Consider the following 18225-nt stretch of genomic DNA (forward strand, 5'->3'; position numbering starts at 1 on the left):
CCACTGCCTCTTTCCACAACTTTTTCATCACCCCAAACAGAAACTCTGTACCCACCAAGAAATGACTCCCCACTTCCCCCTTCCCCCAGCCCCTGGTAATCTCTAGTCCACTCTCTGTCTCTACGAATTTGCCTTTTCTAAGTATTCATATAAATGGAATCATGCAATATTTACCCTTTTGTGTTGGCTTATTTCATTTGTGTTGGCTTATTCATAATGTTTTTAAGATTCATCCACATGGTAGCATGTATCACAATTCCATTCCTTTTTATGGCTGAATAATATTCCATTTTATGAATACACAACATTTTGTTTATCCATCCATCCACTGACGTACACGTGGGTTGCTTCCGCCTTCTGACTGCTGTGAATAACGCTGCAGTGGGCAGGGCTCCTTTCCAATGCTCACCTCTCTCTCTCACTTTCCATCACATCACCCGGCTTTATTTTCTTCATAGAACATATCACCACATGAAATTAATTGTTTTGTTTATTCTTCTTCCCTCCCCTCATCCTCCTCCCAAAGGTATAGTCCACGGGAGCCTAGAACCTTTTCATTGCCCACTTTATAGCCAACCTAGCATCCTAACATAGGGGCTGGCATATACTAGATACTCAAAGAATATTTGTCGAATGAATGAATAAAAAAGCAATAATGAAATGCATAGGTTGGGCAGGTGACCAGACTCACTAACTTGCTAACTAACTCCGGCCCCCGCCATCACAGAGCAGGTCGTACAGACTCATACGTTAGCAACATGACAAACTACTGCATGCCATGGCTCTTTGGGATACGATGCCTAAAGTAGAAGTCACTAGTGTTAAATCCTCAATGCCAAATATCTACGACATTATATGGTTGAAAGTTGCTGTAACGGCAATGTGGGCAAAATATCTAAGACACAGAAGTGCCAGTGAGTAAAAAGAAGTGGGAAGAAAAATGGAAAGAAGCTTTGTGCAGCTTTGTGCCCTGAAGAAAGGGCTGGTAACGTCCCTCTTACACCAGAAGAGAACCTCACTTAGCACAATTGGCCAGAGAGGCAGGTGGAAAAGTGGTCCAGCCTGGGGGGCTCTGGCACCACCTTCTGTTCTGGCAGCTCCCAAAGCCGTCACCTGATTTAACAGGTCTCTCTTATCCCCAACGTTGAGGCCCACACACCTTCTCCCTGAGAGAGAATTCTTCCCACTGCTCTTTTCCCTGGGAGGGGATAGAGAATTCCAGTTCGTGCACATTGATCCCATTACCGCTTACTACATGGCTATCTCCTGGGGCAGCGAGATAATCCAAGTCTGCTCCTTCCCAGCACACGAGCATAAAACCGTAATGTATAACATATTATGTCAGACACAGGCGCTGCCCAGCTCAGCATTCTGTCCCTGACACCCGGAGCAGGGAAGATTTTGTGAGCAACTCCAGTCCTTGCTTCACGTGACACACAGATGCCAAGTCCTGCTCTCCCGCCAGAGTGCCGTCGTGTCCCTGCTTCTACTCTTCCTTTCTCTCTGGACCACCCGCACATCATCCTTCCTGGTTCCACTAGCAGATGCCCACTGGCCTCTTGCAGTGTTCTAGGATGTCTGTTGGGAACCAGAAATTTAAAAATGAATGAGTTATGGCCCCCATAGGGTTCCACTGGGCAGCAAAGGCAAGGACCACTTGACAGAGCGAGTAGGAACTACTTAGGCAGTGGGAAGATAGGGACCCATGGGGCAGATCTTGAAAGATAAGCAGTGTAGAAAGAAAAGGGAAAAGGATGAGGCAGAGAAATGTGGGCATAGTTGTATATCAGGGAGAAAAGGGTTTGGGGTTTGGGGGGCGGGGGGAGAAAGAGAGAGAGAACGAGAGAGAGAGCGAGAAGGAGGATATATGAGAGAGGGAATTAAATTTTTTCTAGAGAAAAAACCAGGAAGCAAAGGAGTCAGCAGTTACTGCTAGAAAGGTTAACTTTGGCAATGAGTAATAACTCCTTCAAATAGAATCATGAAGGAAGCAAACATAGGTTAAAATATAGACAAATTGGGCTTCCCTGGTGGCACAGTGGTTGAGAGTCCACCTGCCGATGCAGGGGACATGGGTTCGTGCCCTGGTCCGGGAAGATCCCACATGCCGCGGAGCGGCTGGGCCCATGAGCCATGGCCGCTGAGCCTGCGCGTCCGGAGCCTGTGCTCCGCAACAAGAGAGGCCGCAACAGTGAGAGGCCTGCGTACCGCGCAAAAAACAAACAAACAAACAAAAATTTTTTTCTAGAGAAAAAACCAGGAAGCAAAGGAGTCAGCAGTTACTGCTAGAAAGGTTAACTTTGGCGATGAGTAATAACTCCTTCAAATAGAATCATGAAGGAAGCAAGTATAGGTAAAAATACAGACAAATTAAGGAGACCAAGGGGCATACATGACATAGATCGTCTCTGAGGGTCTCCATTATCTCTGTAGAGCCCCAGCTTCCCCCATGAGCTGGGAATGAGGAGATGACGGTGCGTTGGGTGGAGTGGGTGGAGGTCAGGGGCAGCCGCTGAAGAGAAAGTAAGAGAAGGTCAACTAGAGATAATTGAAAGATAAGCAAGCAGCAGTGGCAGCCCAGCAGAGGCTGAGAGGCTCATAAATGTGTAATGGAACCACTTCAGCATGGTGATGTGATTTTTTCCCAAGTATTGTCCAGCAGCCCCGGGCCAGGGAGAGTGAAAACAAGCATTTGGATTGACACAGCACTGGGGATGGAGGTGCAGCTGTGGAAGGAGGTCAAGGAGCTGAGGGTGAGGAAGGATTGGATGAGAGGGCCCTCGAAGACATGGGTGATTAAATCTAGCCTAAGAAGGGGAGATGGGCAAGGCCAAGAGAGGTCTGACAGCCTGCAAAATCAGGTGTCAAATATATCCAGCACGTAGCCATAAGGCTTTGTATTAGTCAAGGTCCTCTAGAGAAACAGAACCAATTCCTTATAATAAGTCTCATTATAAGGAACTGACTCATGCAATTATGGAAGCTAAGAAGTCCTGTGACCTGCCGACTTCAAGCTGGAGCCCCAGGAAAATGGCGCTGTAGTGCCATTCCAAGTCTGAAAGCCTGAGAACTGGTAGAGCCAGGATTGTGAGTCTAAGGCCACTGCCAGGAGAAGACCAACGTCTCAGTTTAGGCAGTCAGGCAGAGAGAAAAAAGGCTACCTTCCTCTGCCCTTTTCTTCTACTCCGGCCCGTGAATCAATGCCCATGGGCACTGGATGATGCCCACCCACACCGAGGAGGGCCACCTGCTTTACTGAGTCCACAGATTCAAATGCTGGTCTCTTCTGGGAACGCCCTCACAGGCAGAAGTGATATTTAAGCAGATATCTGGGCATCCTATGGCCCAGTCAAACTGGCACATAAAGCTAATAACCATCACAAGCCTGGCAACAGTAGCTCTTATTGTAATCCCAGGCATGTATGCACCAGGCATTAACTCAGAGCTTTACGTGTATGGTTCCATTGGGTCCTCTCTCACTTTACAGGAAAGTAACTACAGCGCAAGGAAGTTAAGTCACTCTGGACTTGACTAACCCCACAACTCATGCTCTTAAACATCTGGCCCAAAGAGGTTATAATGCTAGATTTCTGAGCATATTGTTTTGTAGGTTGAGCCGTCCCAAGTGATGAACAAGGTGTAGGAGGTGGCAGTGGACGTGGATTGCTGAGGTGAATGGAAGTTGAGTCATTGGGGCTGAGGACGTCAGAGCAATCTGCGACTGCAAAGTTGAATGACTCAACAACAAGGGTCAGAGGGCCAGGAGTCAGGGACCTCAGAATCGCAGGAAAATTTAACTGTCCAGAAGGGTTCATGTGAGGAAGAACCAGCCTGAAGCCAACTGGAAAAAATTTTGCAAGGGCCGTGGAACCTCTGAAATTTGGCAAGAAGTGGCATCTCTCCCTATGAAAGGTTCCCGGTTGGGTCAGGGGCTCCCAAGACCATCCTCAGGTTCAGTGATTCACCAGAAGGACTCAGAACTCAGGAAAGCTCTGACACTCATGGTTATGGTTTATGACCGTGAAAGGATACAGACTCAAACTTGCAAAGGAAAGAGGTACAGAGGGCAGAGTCCAGGAGAAACCAGACATGGCCTTCCAGCTGCCCTCTCTCAGTAGAGTAGCCCAGACAGGACGTAATCCTCCCAGTAATGATGTGTGATAGCACCTGGGAAGTACTGCCAGCCAGGGAAGCTTACCTGAGCTTTCAGGTCCAAGGTTTTTCTTGGGAGTCAGTCACCTAGGCATGAAATACCCACATGACTGACCTTAGCTACCCTGTCTTCAGCACTTCCAGAGGTCAAACTGATACAGCATGGCCCAGGTCCCCAGGCAAACAAGGGCACACATTCATTATAAATCACATTGTAGCCATAAACTATCTGGGGTAGCCCAAGGCCCCAGGTACACAAAAACACTCTTATCAAGCAGAATACTCCGAGGACTTAGAAGATCCCTCTGGTCAAGGGCCAGTCGTTTCTTTGGAATGTGCAGGGTTGAAGCACCCCAAGCCCTCTGGGCTAACTCTTTACAGCACACCAGCACCAGAGACCAATAAACATGATTTGTGATGTAAGACACCCATTCTGGCCCAGAACACCACAGAGACCTCCAGGGATCAAGGATGACCCAGTCACTTGAAGGTAAACTTTGCATTTAAAGCTAGAATGTTATCCTTTGAGTTGGGGTTCACAATGAGCTCAGCCTCTGAGGCTGACCCAAGGACTTTTCTACTTGAGACCACCCTATGCTCTCTTTGATCAAGGCTCAACTCTCCCACTTAACATTAAAAAGAAACAAGCAAACGAATAAACTGACAACTCTCATGCCCAACCTTGGAGAACAAGTGAAAAGGAAGTCTCTGATACCCATTAGACATCCACAAACACACTGCAGTGAGGACCAAGAGACTTCCTCTCTACACTGTGTGCTGGGATCCTGTTCCTAAGAGCCCTGTGGATAGAACGCTCCCAGATCCAAACGTCAGGCTGAGAAAGCAACCAGGAAGCAGCTGGTGTGCTTTGGTCCAACTCTGCAGTGGGTTCGCTGGACACAACTGGGTTGGCCATTCTTTTGCCTCTAGAGGGTACAGTAAGCAGCAACTATCACATTCTCCTGGGTGCACAGGCTTGTAAAGAGTTGAAACAGAGATGGAGGCAGAGATAGAGACAGAGAAAGAGATAGAAATAGAGGTTTCAGCGGACGTTTTTGCTAGCATAGCGTTTCCGTCGTGCACTTGCCTTCTGATACGCCTTGCTTTCGTTTGTGTGAGATTTGATTCTTTTTTTTATTGTAGCTGATTTACAATATTGTGTTTCCGATGCACAGCAACGTGATTCAGATTTTTTTTGTGGGTTTTTTTTGCAGATTTTGTTCCATTACAGGTTATTGCAAGATATTGGTATGATTCCCTATGCTATATAGTACATCTTTGTTGCTTATTTATTTTATGTTTAGTGGTTTTAGTAGGGAAGAGAGTAAGTGGATCCTTTGCCCCTGGCGTTCTAGACCACGGACAGCACTCAGCTCATCCTCTTCCTGCTGTAGTCCCCTTGCAGATCTCAAATCAGACAAGTGCTCCCTGTTTATTACACACGATGGGTAACCCTGCTGCGGAAGGATACTTCTATTATGGAGGTAAAACCCACGGGAGTTTTGCTGGCTACTCCTTTATCTCTACCTTCTGTTGACCAACGGTGAGACTGTTCTATTCCAAATGCCTTTGAGGAAGGCTGTCACAACGGTAAAGAAGGGAAAATAAATAAATAAATCCATGCTCAGCTTTCACGTTTCAAAATGAATGTTTGAACCCAAGGCAGAGGCAAAAGCCTGAGAGAAAGGGATACTGGAGTTCCAAAGCAGAGCCCGTAAAAACCCAGCACAGAAAGTTTACTTCCAAAAAAGTAAGCAAGAAGAATTCATGATCGGTTAGAGCCAGTTTTACCACCACTCATATTATATTAAAATCCCCTAAAGTGAGAAAAGGGGGAAATTATAAGTGGTCCTGAGGTGGGGCTCCTGTCTTGCCCCTTTGAGGTCAGGTCTATAGGGATGGAGGAGTACCGTAAGTTCAAGAGCAGAAGGAATCACAGCTTCCATGCTGAGCAGGGCCTTGGGACTCTCCACCTGTATCCTTCCGTGGAGCCACAGGGATGGAGAACTGACTCCAGGGTCTAGGGAAATGGGCCTGACCCGTCAGGCTCCACATGGGAAGGCGAGAGACTGAATGCTTCTCATGCAATTTTTAGGGCTGGTGGGCCCTAGTGGCCCCTGGTCAGCTCGTGGAGATTCAGAGTGACCTTTATGGACCAACCACTAGGGAAAAGATGAAGGCTCAGACATCCCAAAGGAGCCTGGCAAGGATGAGCAGTGACAATCAGGGCCAATGAGAGTGAGGCCATAGTGGTAGCTGTAGAAGAGAAGACATCATGGCCTAGAACCAAACGCCACTCCAACGCCTGGACAGCCCTCAGTCTCCTGGAAATTAGGTTCAATCATGGAGGAAAGAAGAAAGGGGAGAAATGTGAATGAATCGAGAAAACCTTGAATTGGTTGAGTTTGTCCTGGAATGACTACCATTGAGTTTCCACGGACAGAGGTGTGGAACTGGAGACAACCCAAATTCAGTTATGGAAAAACAAGAGCCTTACCCTTTACTTTGCAAACCTGAGTCGGAGGTCTATGGAATGAACACTTACAATATTTTAAACCCCTGAGAGCCAAAGATGTGAGGACAGGTAGGTCAGTGATAACAGCAAGAGTAGCAGGCTGTATATAAATCTTTGTATATAAATTTTATGTAAGTGTTTAATGCTGTATATATAAATTCCAGTTTGTGCAAATCAAAATCTGGGGTGCATTGTTCTGACCATGGAACATACGTGAATGGGACCTGCCCCTGAAAGTGGGAAATGTATGTGCCTAGATCATCTTCTTTCTGTATCAGGAATGCAGCCATCCCTGACCAGGTGACAGAGAGTGTGACTGTGCATTTCAAAAGGGGAGCTATGTATGTGCCACTTCTGGGTATGTGAAGCCATCTCAGAGATGCAGACTGGGCCCCCAAATGTTGGGATGGCTGGAAAAATTCAAGGATCAAGTTCAAAGTCCTTAGTATGGCAAACAAAGCTTTTCACGATGGGGCCTTGCTCCCTTGACCAGTCCCTTGGGACTCCCTAGCAGCCCCACAGTCAGGAAAACCACCAGCAGGGCTCTAAACCCACCATATTGTCTTGCCCCGGGGCCTTTGCACAAGCTTCTCCCTCTGCCTGAACGGGCCTGGCTATCTCCACGTATCCTTCATGTCTCAACTTGAACTTACATCTTCCAGAAAGGCTTCCCGAATTTTCCCAAATTGACTTAATTGTCCTTCCATGAACTTCCACGGCATCCTGAGTGAACCCCAGCTGTGCCACTTATCAGGCTGTATTTAACTGTCTGTTTCCCTATTTATCTCCTCCACTAGACTGTCAGCTATTTAAGGGCAAAGGCATGTCTTGATCATCATTGTATCCTGGAACCTAAAGCAGCACCTGGCCATGAGAAGGTGCTCCCCAAACACTTGTTACTTGTCAAGGTTGATGACTGCCGGGGAAGGAGGCATCTGGACCATTTTAGAAAACCCAAGCTGATTGGGCCACCTCCCTCGGGGAAATGGCCGCAAGCACATAGAAATCAGAGTCAGAGAGTTGTGGCCAAAGAATTTTTCTTCACTTGTTCCCAGGGGAAATTACTGCTTTGAGCAGCAATGCTTTAAACCTGGTTCTTAAAGGAAGAGAAACCTCCCGGGCTGGTAACTCACATCAGCAGATGCACAGCTGCCCTCTCTCCAGTCTGTCTGTGCTTCTTCAATCAGGCAGAACATCCCCATCCTTCAGACCACTGTTCTCAGTCTGGGCTTTTGGGGGTTCATTGTGTCAGCATCCCCCGGGGTTCCCACTCTGCTCAGGGTCTTTTCTTGTGAATGCCCTGAACAGAAATGCTCTCTTTAGAACCTTCTCAGCGGAAGGCTCCATGCCAGGCACTTGCACGTAGAACATTATATTTAACCCTCACAAAAACATTGTGAGATAAAACCATTACCCTCAGATGTAGAGAGGCAAAAACTGAGGAGGTTAAATAATTTGCTCAAGATCCCAGCTAGTGAGAGACTGAGCTGTTCTCAGGGGGAAAAGAATAACCTCTGTTACGAGACTGTTCAATTTTTTACACTGCTGTCACAGAAAATGCAAAACTCCACTTCCTGTTCCCGAAAGCTCTGGGTGGCAAAACACACACACACACACACACACACACACACACACACACACACACACATACAGCTTGAAGAATCCAGCAGGTGATAATTGGTGTTGCTACAGCATGAAAGAATAAGGGAGCTGTGAAATTCTCCACTATCCTGGGAAAGAATCAGGCACTTTTCTACTTTGATAACCACGGTATTCTCAAGCATAAGGTAAGGGTTTAAGCCATAGTTTCCCATGCTTCTGATGTAAGTTTAAAATTTCCAGGAAGAGCAGAATATGGCAATTAATTAGGTCTTTTTTTTTTTTTTTAAGAGATTATGTAAGTTGTTTACTCTCATTAACAGCCAGGAAGAGTCCGAGTGCTGTCCACTGGCCTCACATCACTATTCCAGGCACTCATTAATCATTCACAGATTCCTTTACACTCTGCACATGCCCTCAGATGGCCCTTTACCCAGGTTGGGTAGCTCAAGTTATAAATGCCAGTGCCTGTAGGAGAAGCAGACCCATAGCACGAATGTTACAGCCCCAAGGAGCACACGTGCAGGGGTCTCTAGTGACTCAGAGAGCATGTGCTCTGCCTGCAGGGGGCGCCACGACTCAACTCCAGCCAACGGTTGCCGTGTAGGAGCTCAGAGTCCTTGTGGCTGGGTCTCCTGATTTTCCAAAAAAAAGCCGTTAAGTCTGGAATTTTACACAAAAGTTCCTGATCACTATGAGAGCCAAACAGCATATGCCTGTGGGTAACTTTCCATCCAGTCTGCGATCCCTGGATTACTGTCTACAGCAGTGCTGTCCGCTAGGACCCGGGACTTCGATGAGCTCATCAGAGTTAACCCAAGAGCAGACAGCCGTGCAGCCACGGGGTTGATGGCAGCGGGAGGGCTTTGTGTCTGATGAAATCGTGAGCGTCGAGCCAAGGAAAATAGGAACTATCTGTCCCATGAGAAAACGACAACGCTCAACAAGTCCTTATGGCCTCGATTTTAACATCTTTGGTAATTCCACAGCAGTAGCACCTGCTCAGGCAGCGAGAGAGGTGGCTTTGGGAACATTACATGACACCTTTTATCTCAGCTCTGGGTGAGGTGAGCTACAAGTACAACTATCTACAAGCAACACAATCACAGGTACAGAGCCGTGACGAGATGCCTGGTGCAATTCAGAGGAAATCTGAGCAAGGGATTACACAGGCTTCCAGAAGGGTAGTGTGAGGTGTTGGAAGAGGCTGGGCTGGCGGGAAAACTCATGTGTTGATCCCCAGAAGCATCTTTCATTTCTTGAGCAAGGATGTAGAGGGGTTCTCCTCCCACCAAGCATACGATGCTAGTCGCCAGGGACAGAGCCTTGAACCACGCCAATGACTTCCACTGGCAGAAGTGAAGAGGGAGCCCCGAGTTCTGCCCTGTCCAGGCAATATCTCCCCTCACCCAGCCGTGCCCTTCCCCAGCCGGCCTGCAGGAAATCCCAGGGCTCCCTGTCCCCCTTCCTTCTTACCTGGACCCCAACAGGACTGATTCCACCTGGCTTTTAATCTCTGCTCACTTCTGCACAGGAAGCCCTAAGGCTTCCTAAACTCAACCCTCATCACCCTGCTTCTCCTCGCTTAAACCTCTGTCCATCTCCTAACCTGACTACCCCGAACTCCCCAGATCCTCTCATTGGGTCCTCTGGAACTCATGGTCCATTATCAGCAAAATCTCTGTATCTTCGGTTGTGTCTCTAAACATTTTATTCACCTTTCTGTCCTAACAGAACAAGGAGCCTGCTCCAGAACAAGGAACCGAGCAGAAGATTAATTTTAAAAATAATCATATTATTAGCAAAAACTAGTATGCACACTTAACCATGTTCTAGGCACTGTTCCAAGCACTGTACCTATATCGATTCCATTAATCTTCACAACAACCCCATAATTAAAGCCATTACCACGCCTATTTTCTGATGAGGAAACTTAGGCATGGAAAGGTGAATCGATTAGCCTAAGTTCATGGAGTTAAAAAGCAGGAGAGCAGGAATACAGGATTTGAATCAAGGCAGTTGAACTCCAAAGCCTGCGCATGGAACAACTGTGATACACTGCATCACAGAATCGTCTTTGGTAGAGGAGAAGATGCCTCCAAAAAGGGGCAATCTGGGCCACCCCAGGCAGGCAGCACTAGGGGTCCAAACCTGTTTGGGTCTAGAATCCACCACTAAGAAAAGCTCCAAACTCCTGCTAAGGACACGGCTTCCTCTGTCATCCTCTCAAGAAGTGGCTATTTTTTTCATTCCCATACCCCTTGTTCCACTAGGCCTTGGGAGGCAGGAGGTCCTCCCTGCTCTTTATTTATCTTCTATACCATTGCTCCCCACTACTCTTGGTTTTGAAGGTCATACTGCCAGACTGAATATTCCACTATGCCTTCTTATAGTAGTCACATCCAGAGACCCCGGGTCGCTCCCCTCATTCCTACAAGATCTGAGCACCTGCCCATTGTCAGTTCTGATCTCAGGAATTTCACTTTCCACTGAGAAAACCCTTGCAATGCCCTTGACTTGTAGTTCCACGACCTCCTCTCTTCCCATTCTAACTCATCCTAGCTCGGCCACTCCCTCCTATGGCCACACCCTAGACCTTTCCATACAGGTCATTCAGTCCTCCATTATCTTAATTCTAAGGATATTACTTTCCAACCACTATCTCTCATCTTTAGTTTGCCAGTTCCAAAAATGACTGACCCCTGTCTAACCACCTGATCGTTACCACCTTTTTACTATCCCTCAATTCCTTCATATCCTTACTTTTTTTTTTTACCCTGCTTACATTCAAATACACAATATTATCATGACTCTCTAGCATGCACTCCAAATCCTTTCTTCCTCTCTCCCTAATACTCACCTGAAAAAAACACAACCCTTATTAAATTTCACCCTAACTATTCTGAATCTTCATCCAAGCAACTGAGCTTGCTCTGAAGAGAATTTCACAGCCTCCCGCCAACTCATCTACCAACTTCAGGGCCCTATACTTTGTCTTCCCTTGAATTACCATGGATGAATGGAAAGGCTCCTCTCTAAGGCCAGCCCCTCTGTTTGAATCCCATAGCCTCATTCTCTTTTCAATACCAAAGTCATTATCAGTCAATCATCCCCTTCCCTGCATCATTGGATTTTCCCTCTCTGCTTGATCATTTCCATCAGCTATAAAAAAAAGCCTTCCTGCCCCTCCAATCCCTTCCTGCTCCCACCCCATTTCTCTGATCTCCTTAACTACAGCTGTTTCCATGTTCTCTCCTTCCCTTTTCTCTTGAACCCAATCTTCCCTGAATTACTGCCCCATCACTCCACCATAGTTCTTACCCAGGTCATCAATAACTTCTAGTTTACCAAATCCAATGGTCAATTCTCAGTCTTCACCTTACGTAGCCTCAGAAATATTTGACAAAGTTTGTCCCTCCCTTTTCTCTGAAACTTTTCTTTGACTTGCTTCCAGGATGCTCTTCTCTCTAGGTTTTCCTTCTACATCACTGACTGCTTCTTCTTGGTCTTCTCTCCTGGCCCCTGCCCATATCCCAGACCCCGAAACTTTGGACTCAGCCCTCAGCTTTCTTTTATCTGTCAACCTTCCTGTCCAGGGACCTCATGCAGTCTCATGGCATTTACACTGGTGGCTTCCACAGTTCTGTCTCCAGCTGGACCTCTTCCCTGAATTCCAGACATCTCAGCTCAACTCTACATCTCAGTTGGATTTCTAATAGGCACCTCAAACTCTACATGAACAAAACCCAACTCCCGATTTGTCCCCAACGCGCACACACACATGATCTTGCACAATTTTCAGTAATTAGTACCTCGATGCTTCCATCCAAAACCTTAAAGTCATTCTTTCCTCCTCTCTTTTCCCCACTCCCAACACTCAAACAACAAATCCTGTAGATGATGCTGGGAAAGGAGGCCTCACGCACAGTCTTTTAACCCACACTTGGCCACAGAAAATGAATCTTGGGCCTGGAACACTTCCTTACCAAGAGATGGAGCCCCTACACCCTGTGCCAGGCTTATCACCTTGAGCGGGAATATCTTTTCGTGTTTCATGCACAATGACTGTTCCTTTGTTCCACTTAAGCATGTACGTCAACAGCCCTCAGGCATACCCCCAGCTTTCAGTATTTCAGACAACATGGGGGAGAGGTTGGGGTCCTTCCACTGTGGCACTAGAGAGATGTGTAGGCCAGTCGCCCTGTGTCGGCTGCTTGTGGGGACCTGATAGCCATGAGGGACCGACACACACCACTGGATCTGATCTTTCTCTGTCTCTTCCCTATGTAAGTAAAGCGTTATTCCATCCAGAGCCTGACTATGCTGTGTTTTCCTTGGCGACTCCAATATCAAGATGCAATGGGAAGAAGTGTTTAGAGTCCTCCTCTGGGACTGATAACTGATGCCTGGTACTTTGCTCCACACTTTATCTTCCGAATATGTACAGCATCTGCTTCTTACCACCTTAGTCCAAACTACTCTCACCCGGATTGTGACACAGCACATCCTTGCCTCCACCTTTGCCCCCATGACAGTCTGTTCACATGGCAAACAGAAAAATACTTGAATTCTGCTCAAAAGTAGCTTCCAGTCGTGCTCAGAGTAAGAGCCAGGGCCACCTCTGACCCTCTCTGATTTCATTTTCCACCACTTGAGAACTGGATCATTCTGCATCAGCAACATTGATCTCCTTGCTGTTTCTTGAATCTACCAAGCATGTTCCAGCCTCAGAGCCATCATACGCTCTGTTCCCTTTTCCCAAAATGCTCTTCCTCCAGATACCTTCATGACATGGTCCCTCACTTTTTTCAGGCCTCTGCTTGAATGCCACTAAACCACCACATTTAGTAGTAACACTCTTTATTCCCATCCCTGGAACAAGAATGGGTATTCTAGGAGACAGGCTAGACCCAGAATAGTGGCTGGAATGTGTACAGGTGAGTTACAGCTATTTGTGGAATGAATGATTCCTGTCCTCATGGAGCTTACACCCTAGTAAGCAGACAAACATTGAATAATTGGTGACATATAAATCACATTGCTGTGAATGATAAGTACAGAATGAATTAAGGGTATATAACTAGCATGTCCAAGGTCCTATGATACAAAGGATCATGGTTTCCAGACCCTAAGTTGTGTTAGGTCCTTAAGGATCAGACTGATGCCTTACTTACCTCTGTTTAAAAAAAGAAAAGAAAAAGAAAAAAAAAAAGTATGGCATAGACATGCCCAAATTAACTTCTCCTAGGAATTTCCATATGCTCAAGCATTCACTTAACCAGATCGTTCCACCTCTGCTTTTAGCTACATGCAAGGCAGCCTCAGGGAAGATGGTAAGAGAAAGAGGAAACCCCATGCGTACAACCCTTTAGTACTCGACATTTTCAACAGGTGTAACCATGTCCCCATGGTATGCTCAGGCCCAGGAAAGGTTGGACAGGACCTCCAGCACCGTGTGCCTAGAATAAGCCTTCTCTATGTCAGATTGAAGGTACCAATAGACACATGGAAGAAGAGGAACGGTCCCATTCCATTTGTGATGTCAAAACCTCAAGAGTAAGAAGTGTGCACCTTATACAGTGTGGCACCTAGTGAGAGCTTGATCAAGGATGGATGGATGGATGGATGGATGGACAGAAGAATGGGCAGGTGGATGGAAGGATGGATAGCAAATTAAGAAGGTCACAGATGGTTTGTTTTATTTCCCCACTCTGGTTCCTTGCCATGCCCTGTGGAACAACAAGGAAAATTCAAGAAGAATCTACATCAGCCTAGTGATTAGATTCTCAATTCCCATATCTTGGAGTTGGAATACTAGGGAAGAGAACTTTTCACACTCTCTCCAAATAGCATCCGTCTCTTCTTGGACCTTAGTAATTAGGACATCATCTTGGATTGACTTCCCAAAGATTCTGGAGCTCAAAACCAGCTCATTATGCCGTTGGTCATCGTCATCACTTGGCTAAAATAAGCACTTAGGGAGCACATACTCTACACCAGACAGGTTGATCCGTGTGTAATGCAGATCATCTCATTTAATCTCACCCTCCTCCCACCTTATAAAATAAATATTTATCATTTCTATTTACACACTGGGAAACAGAGACTCACAGAAGATAAGCGAGTTGTTCAAGGTCACAGCTAAAACTGTGACAGGACTAAGATCCAAACCCCAATCTGACCCTGGCTCGTTCCAAACGACCGCACTACTGCCCCCACAGGCACCATCTCTGTGCCTAATGCTGTGTGTTATGCATTAAACACATGATCTCAAGGGATCTAATCCTCATGTCAACTCTCAGCCACTTTTTCCAGATGAAAAAACTGAGTCTCAGAGAGGTGTGTATAAGCCAGCTGCTGAAAGTCCTGGTGCAAGCGAGTGGCACAAGTGGGTTTCACCCAGGGCTGTCTGATGTCAAATTCCTCATTTTATAAAAGAAGGAGGAGAAGAAAAGAAGACCAAAAACAAACAAAAAAAGGTATAGTGAAATGCTGAAGGTCAACATCACTAATTAGTAAGAAAACTGGGACTTGAATCAACACTGTCACCCTCACAGGAGCGTGGCAGTGCCCTCCGAGAAGTGTGTCCTGTGCCCACCCCTGACCCCTGCACACTGGGATGTCCCTTTGTGACGCTGCCTGGGGCTGAGCCGGGTTCCTAGTGAAGACAACCCTTGGCCGGTCTTTCCCGAGGACAGGGCCCAAGTCAGGCAGCCACGGAGCCAGGAAAGGGTGGGGATTCTGCTCTGTTTCTGGGTCATGCTCGTTCCCCATGAGATTGCAAAAAGGAAGCCACCTAAAGGCAGCATCCATCGGCCGAGCACTTGACCCAGCAGTCACTGTGTTGGCCTGGGGGATGGAGTGTAAAGCATCAGCTGGATGTGAACCACGTTTATCTTGTTCTCTGTGCTCCAGAGCGTGTGCAGTTTACTTTCTCCCTGGAGGTGCAATTATTTAACAAAGTGCCGAAGCCTGGAGAAGTCTGCACGTTTTAATCAAAGCACCAAACGAGGGAGTCTAGATGACTTTCCAAAATGTATCAGAGGCGAATTTTGCACAGCAATGTCTGGGTATCAGGTAATTAAGTGAAAAGGGAAATAACTTCCCAAGGGGTGTAAACGAACACACTGAGTCAGTCTCACTTCAGTGTTATGCTGAGTAGGGAAAATGGATTTCTGAGTGGACAGCGACCCAGGACTCCTCCTTCAATGTCAAGTCCGGCTTTGTGGGGCGGAGAGCCCAAGAGCAGAGCTGCGGGGCCACGGCGCCCCCTTCAGGTTGAGAGGGGGAAAAACCACCCTTGGAGAGAACCTTGTCCCACGCCCTCCAGTCAAAGGGGAGGGGGAAGCCTGCAGCCCCGAAAGGCAAAGTGAATTTCTCAAGGCCATATGACACCCAGGGGCAGAGCTAAGACCAGTCACTGGCTTTCTGAGTCCCAGTCCTGTGTCACATCCTGTCGACTAGGCCAGTGCTACGCAGAAGTCAGCTATTAATAATGAAAACAATAATAATGACAGTAACTAACACGGTGATAGTTGACACGTATGCGTGTATATGCCCCGTGCTGTGCTTCATGCTTTGTATCCATTAACTCAGTAAACTCTCCCAAGGACCTCATGGAGACACTAAGAGTATCCCCAGCTTAAAAGTGAAAAAAATAGAGGCAGAAAGAATTGAAGAAACCAGCCCTAAATTATACAAGTAGAGAGAGTCATAGGCGGGTATTAGACACAGATCCCCTACATGTCATCTAGCTGAACTTGGGCCAGCCCTGGGTTCCACGGTCTCTGGGTGTCCAAATCCTACCCCGGGTTCCTAAGGTGAGTCTGAGCCCTTCTGCCTCCAAGGCCCTGCTTCCAAATTTGCTGTCTGTGTTTGGGACCACACTTATCCTGGTGAGCAACTGGGTCTTTTTCTCAGTTCCCACAAAAGCATAACAAAGACAAATGACAAAAGCAGAACAAACAAAATGCAGGATGCATTTGAGCGTGCTGTAAACTTCAGGGTCACAAACACAGCACACGTCCTGGCAATCTACCGAAAACCACTTACTAGACATTTTCTGCAACAGCCCAGAGATTTTTTTTTTTTTTTACTGGTTTCTTACAGGGGTTTCTTGCTCTTTTCTCTGATGTGTGTCTCAGCTGTGGTTTGCCGCCCCAGGTCTTATCTCCTCCCCTTACTCCACTGTCTCGTGTCCCCTTGCTCTCTCCTTCCCCGTGAGGTGAAAACAAACAATTCTTTCCTCTGACATCCATGCCCTCAGGGTCTCACCTTCTGCCCTGGGCAGCTTATCAAGATATTTTCTTGGACTGAGGCAATTTCCTTCTCTGAGAGGGATTCTGGAACTAGCTGCTAAGAAAATGCATTATTCACTGTGTGACACCAATAAATATGAGGTCTCCACTTGCATTTCTTAAGCCCACATGTATGTTTATTTGCACAGCATATGGTTTCTACATGATAACCCACCCGGGAAACCAGGTAAGTCAAACGTATTCATATATTGTGTTTCCTCTAAAGCTTATCCTTCCTTCACTTGCACCCCCAAGATCTCATCATGATGTAAACTTGATTCTGGCTGAGGCTGAAGGCTGTCCCCCCCACCCACTGACCCCGACCTCTGAGCAGCAGCTCTCAGAGAGCGCAGACAGTGACAGCTCCTTGAGGGTAGAAGCCTCTTTGGTTCAATTCTGTCTCCCCAGAATCTAGCACTGAGATTGCATACAGAAGGCACTCATTCTCTCACTCGTTCATTCATTCAGCAAACATCTGCTGAGTACCTGTTATGCTCCAGGTCCTAATCTAGGCTTTACAGATATAAGAATAATGAAGGGCTTCCCTGGTGGCGCAGTGGTTGAGAGTCCGCCTGCCGATGCAGGGGACACGGGTTCGTGCCCCGGTCCGGGAAGATCCCACGTGCCGCGGAGCGGCTGGGCCCGTGAGCCATGGCCGCTGAGCCTGCGCGTCCGGAGCCTGTGCTCCGCAACGGGAGAGGCCACAGCAGTGAGAGGCCCGCGTACCGCAAAAAAAAAAAAAAAATGAAGATGTCGTCCCTAAACTCAAGGATGAGTATATATTGGAGGTTCTTGAAATTTGGGGTATATGGGCTACAGTGGGAAATTGTCCTGAAATCCTCCTTCGAGAAAGCAATTGTATTTTGGCACACAGTCCTTGGTAGGTAGCTGCACTGGCCCCAATTCTTCACTTTCTTCTGTCTTATGCCCTTGGCCATGTAGCTCGGCAGGACCTTCCACCATGGGTGGGGTGGGGTGACCTGCCCCACCACTTGGCTTTGAGCTCATCTTCAGACCTTGCTTTGGCCAAAGGGGTGTCAGTGAGAATGACACAAACAGAACTTGGAATGGGCTTGCACTTTAGGGCATGTTATTTCACACTGCCCCCACCACCACAAGAAGGACAAGCCTGGACCAGCTCTCTGGCACAGAAGGGAGAGGAGAAACACGGGATCACAGCCCAGCCGCCCCAGCAAAGGCCAACTTAGATCAGCCAACAGCCGGGTGTCCCCAGAGATTTAAACAAGCCCATTCAAGATAAGCAGAACCCCTGGAAGAACCCCAGCTGACTCCAGACGCGTAAGGAACAGTCACTTCCTGTGGGCGGCCACTGGGATGTTGTGGTTGTTTGCCCCCTGTATTACTGTGGCAGTTGGTTAATAACTCAAAATTTTGAAGGCTTTATGAATAGCCTAAAGGTCAGTAGATCCCAAGTTGAGAACCCTTGGTCTTCTAAGGGATGCAGTGAAGGACACGGGCCCTACAGCAGAGTGTATGAAGCAGTACGAGAGGATAAATCTAGGTGCTTTAAGAGCACCTAACAGGGGCTTGCTGTGAGGCTTGAGATGACGTCCAAACTGAGATCTGAAAAATAGGCAGGAGTTAGTCAACCGCAGGGGGAGAGGAACAGGTCCCAGGAGTGGGACTTAGCACAAAAACTGT

At 47.3% G+C, this 18225-nt stretch overlaps 1 long non-coding RNA gene across 1 annotated transcript in view; it reads right to left on the reverse strand.

Moving 5' to 3' along the window:
• Nucleotides 1–8120, reverse strand: part of LOC116745530 — an 83023-nt gene extending 74903 nt beyond the window's left edge. Inside the window, exon 1 of the long non-coding RNA XR_004347451.1 lies at nucleotides 7801–8120. This is a non-coding gene — a long non-coding RNA (uncharacterized LOC116745530). The remainder of the gene's footprint in view (nucleotides 1–7800) is intronic.
• Between the last annotated feature and the right edge of the window lie 10105 nt (nucleotides 8121–18225).

The sequence above is a fragment of the Phocoena sinus genome, chromosome 20, assembly GCF_008692025.1.
Source record: "Phocoena sinus isolate mPhoSin1 chromosome 20, mPhoSin1.pri, whole genome shotgun sequence".
NCBI lineage: Eukaryota > Metazoa > Chordata > Mammalia > Artiodactyla > Phocoenidae > Phocoena > Phocoena sinus.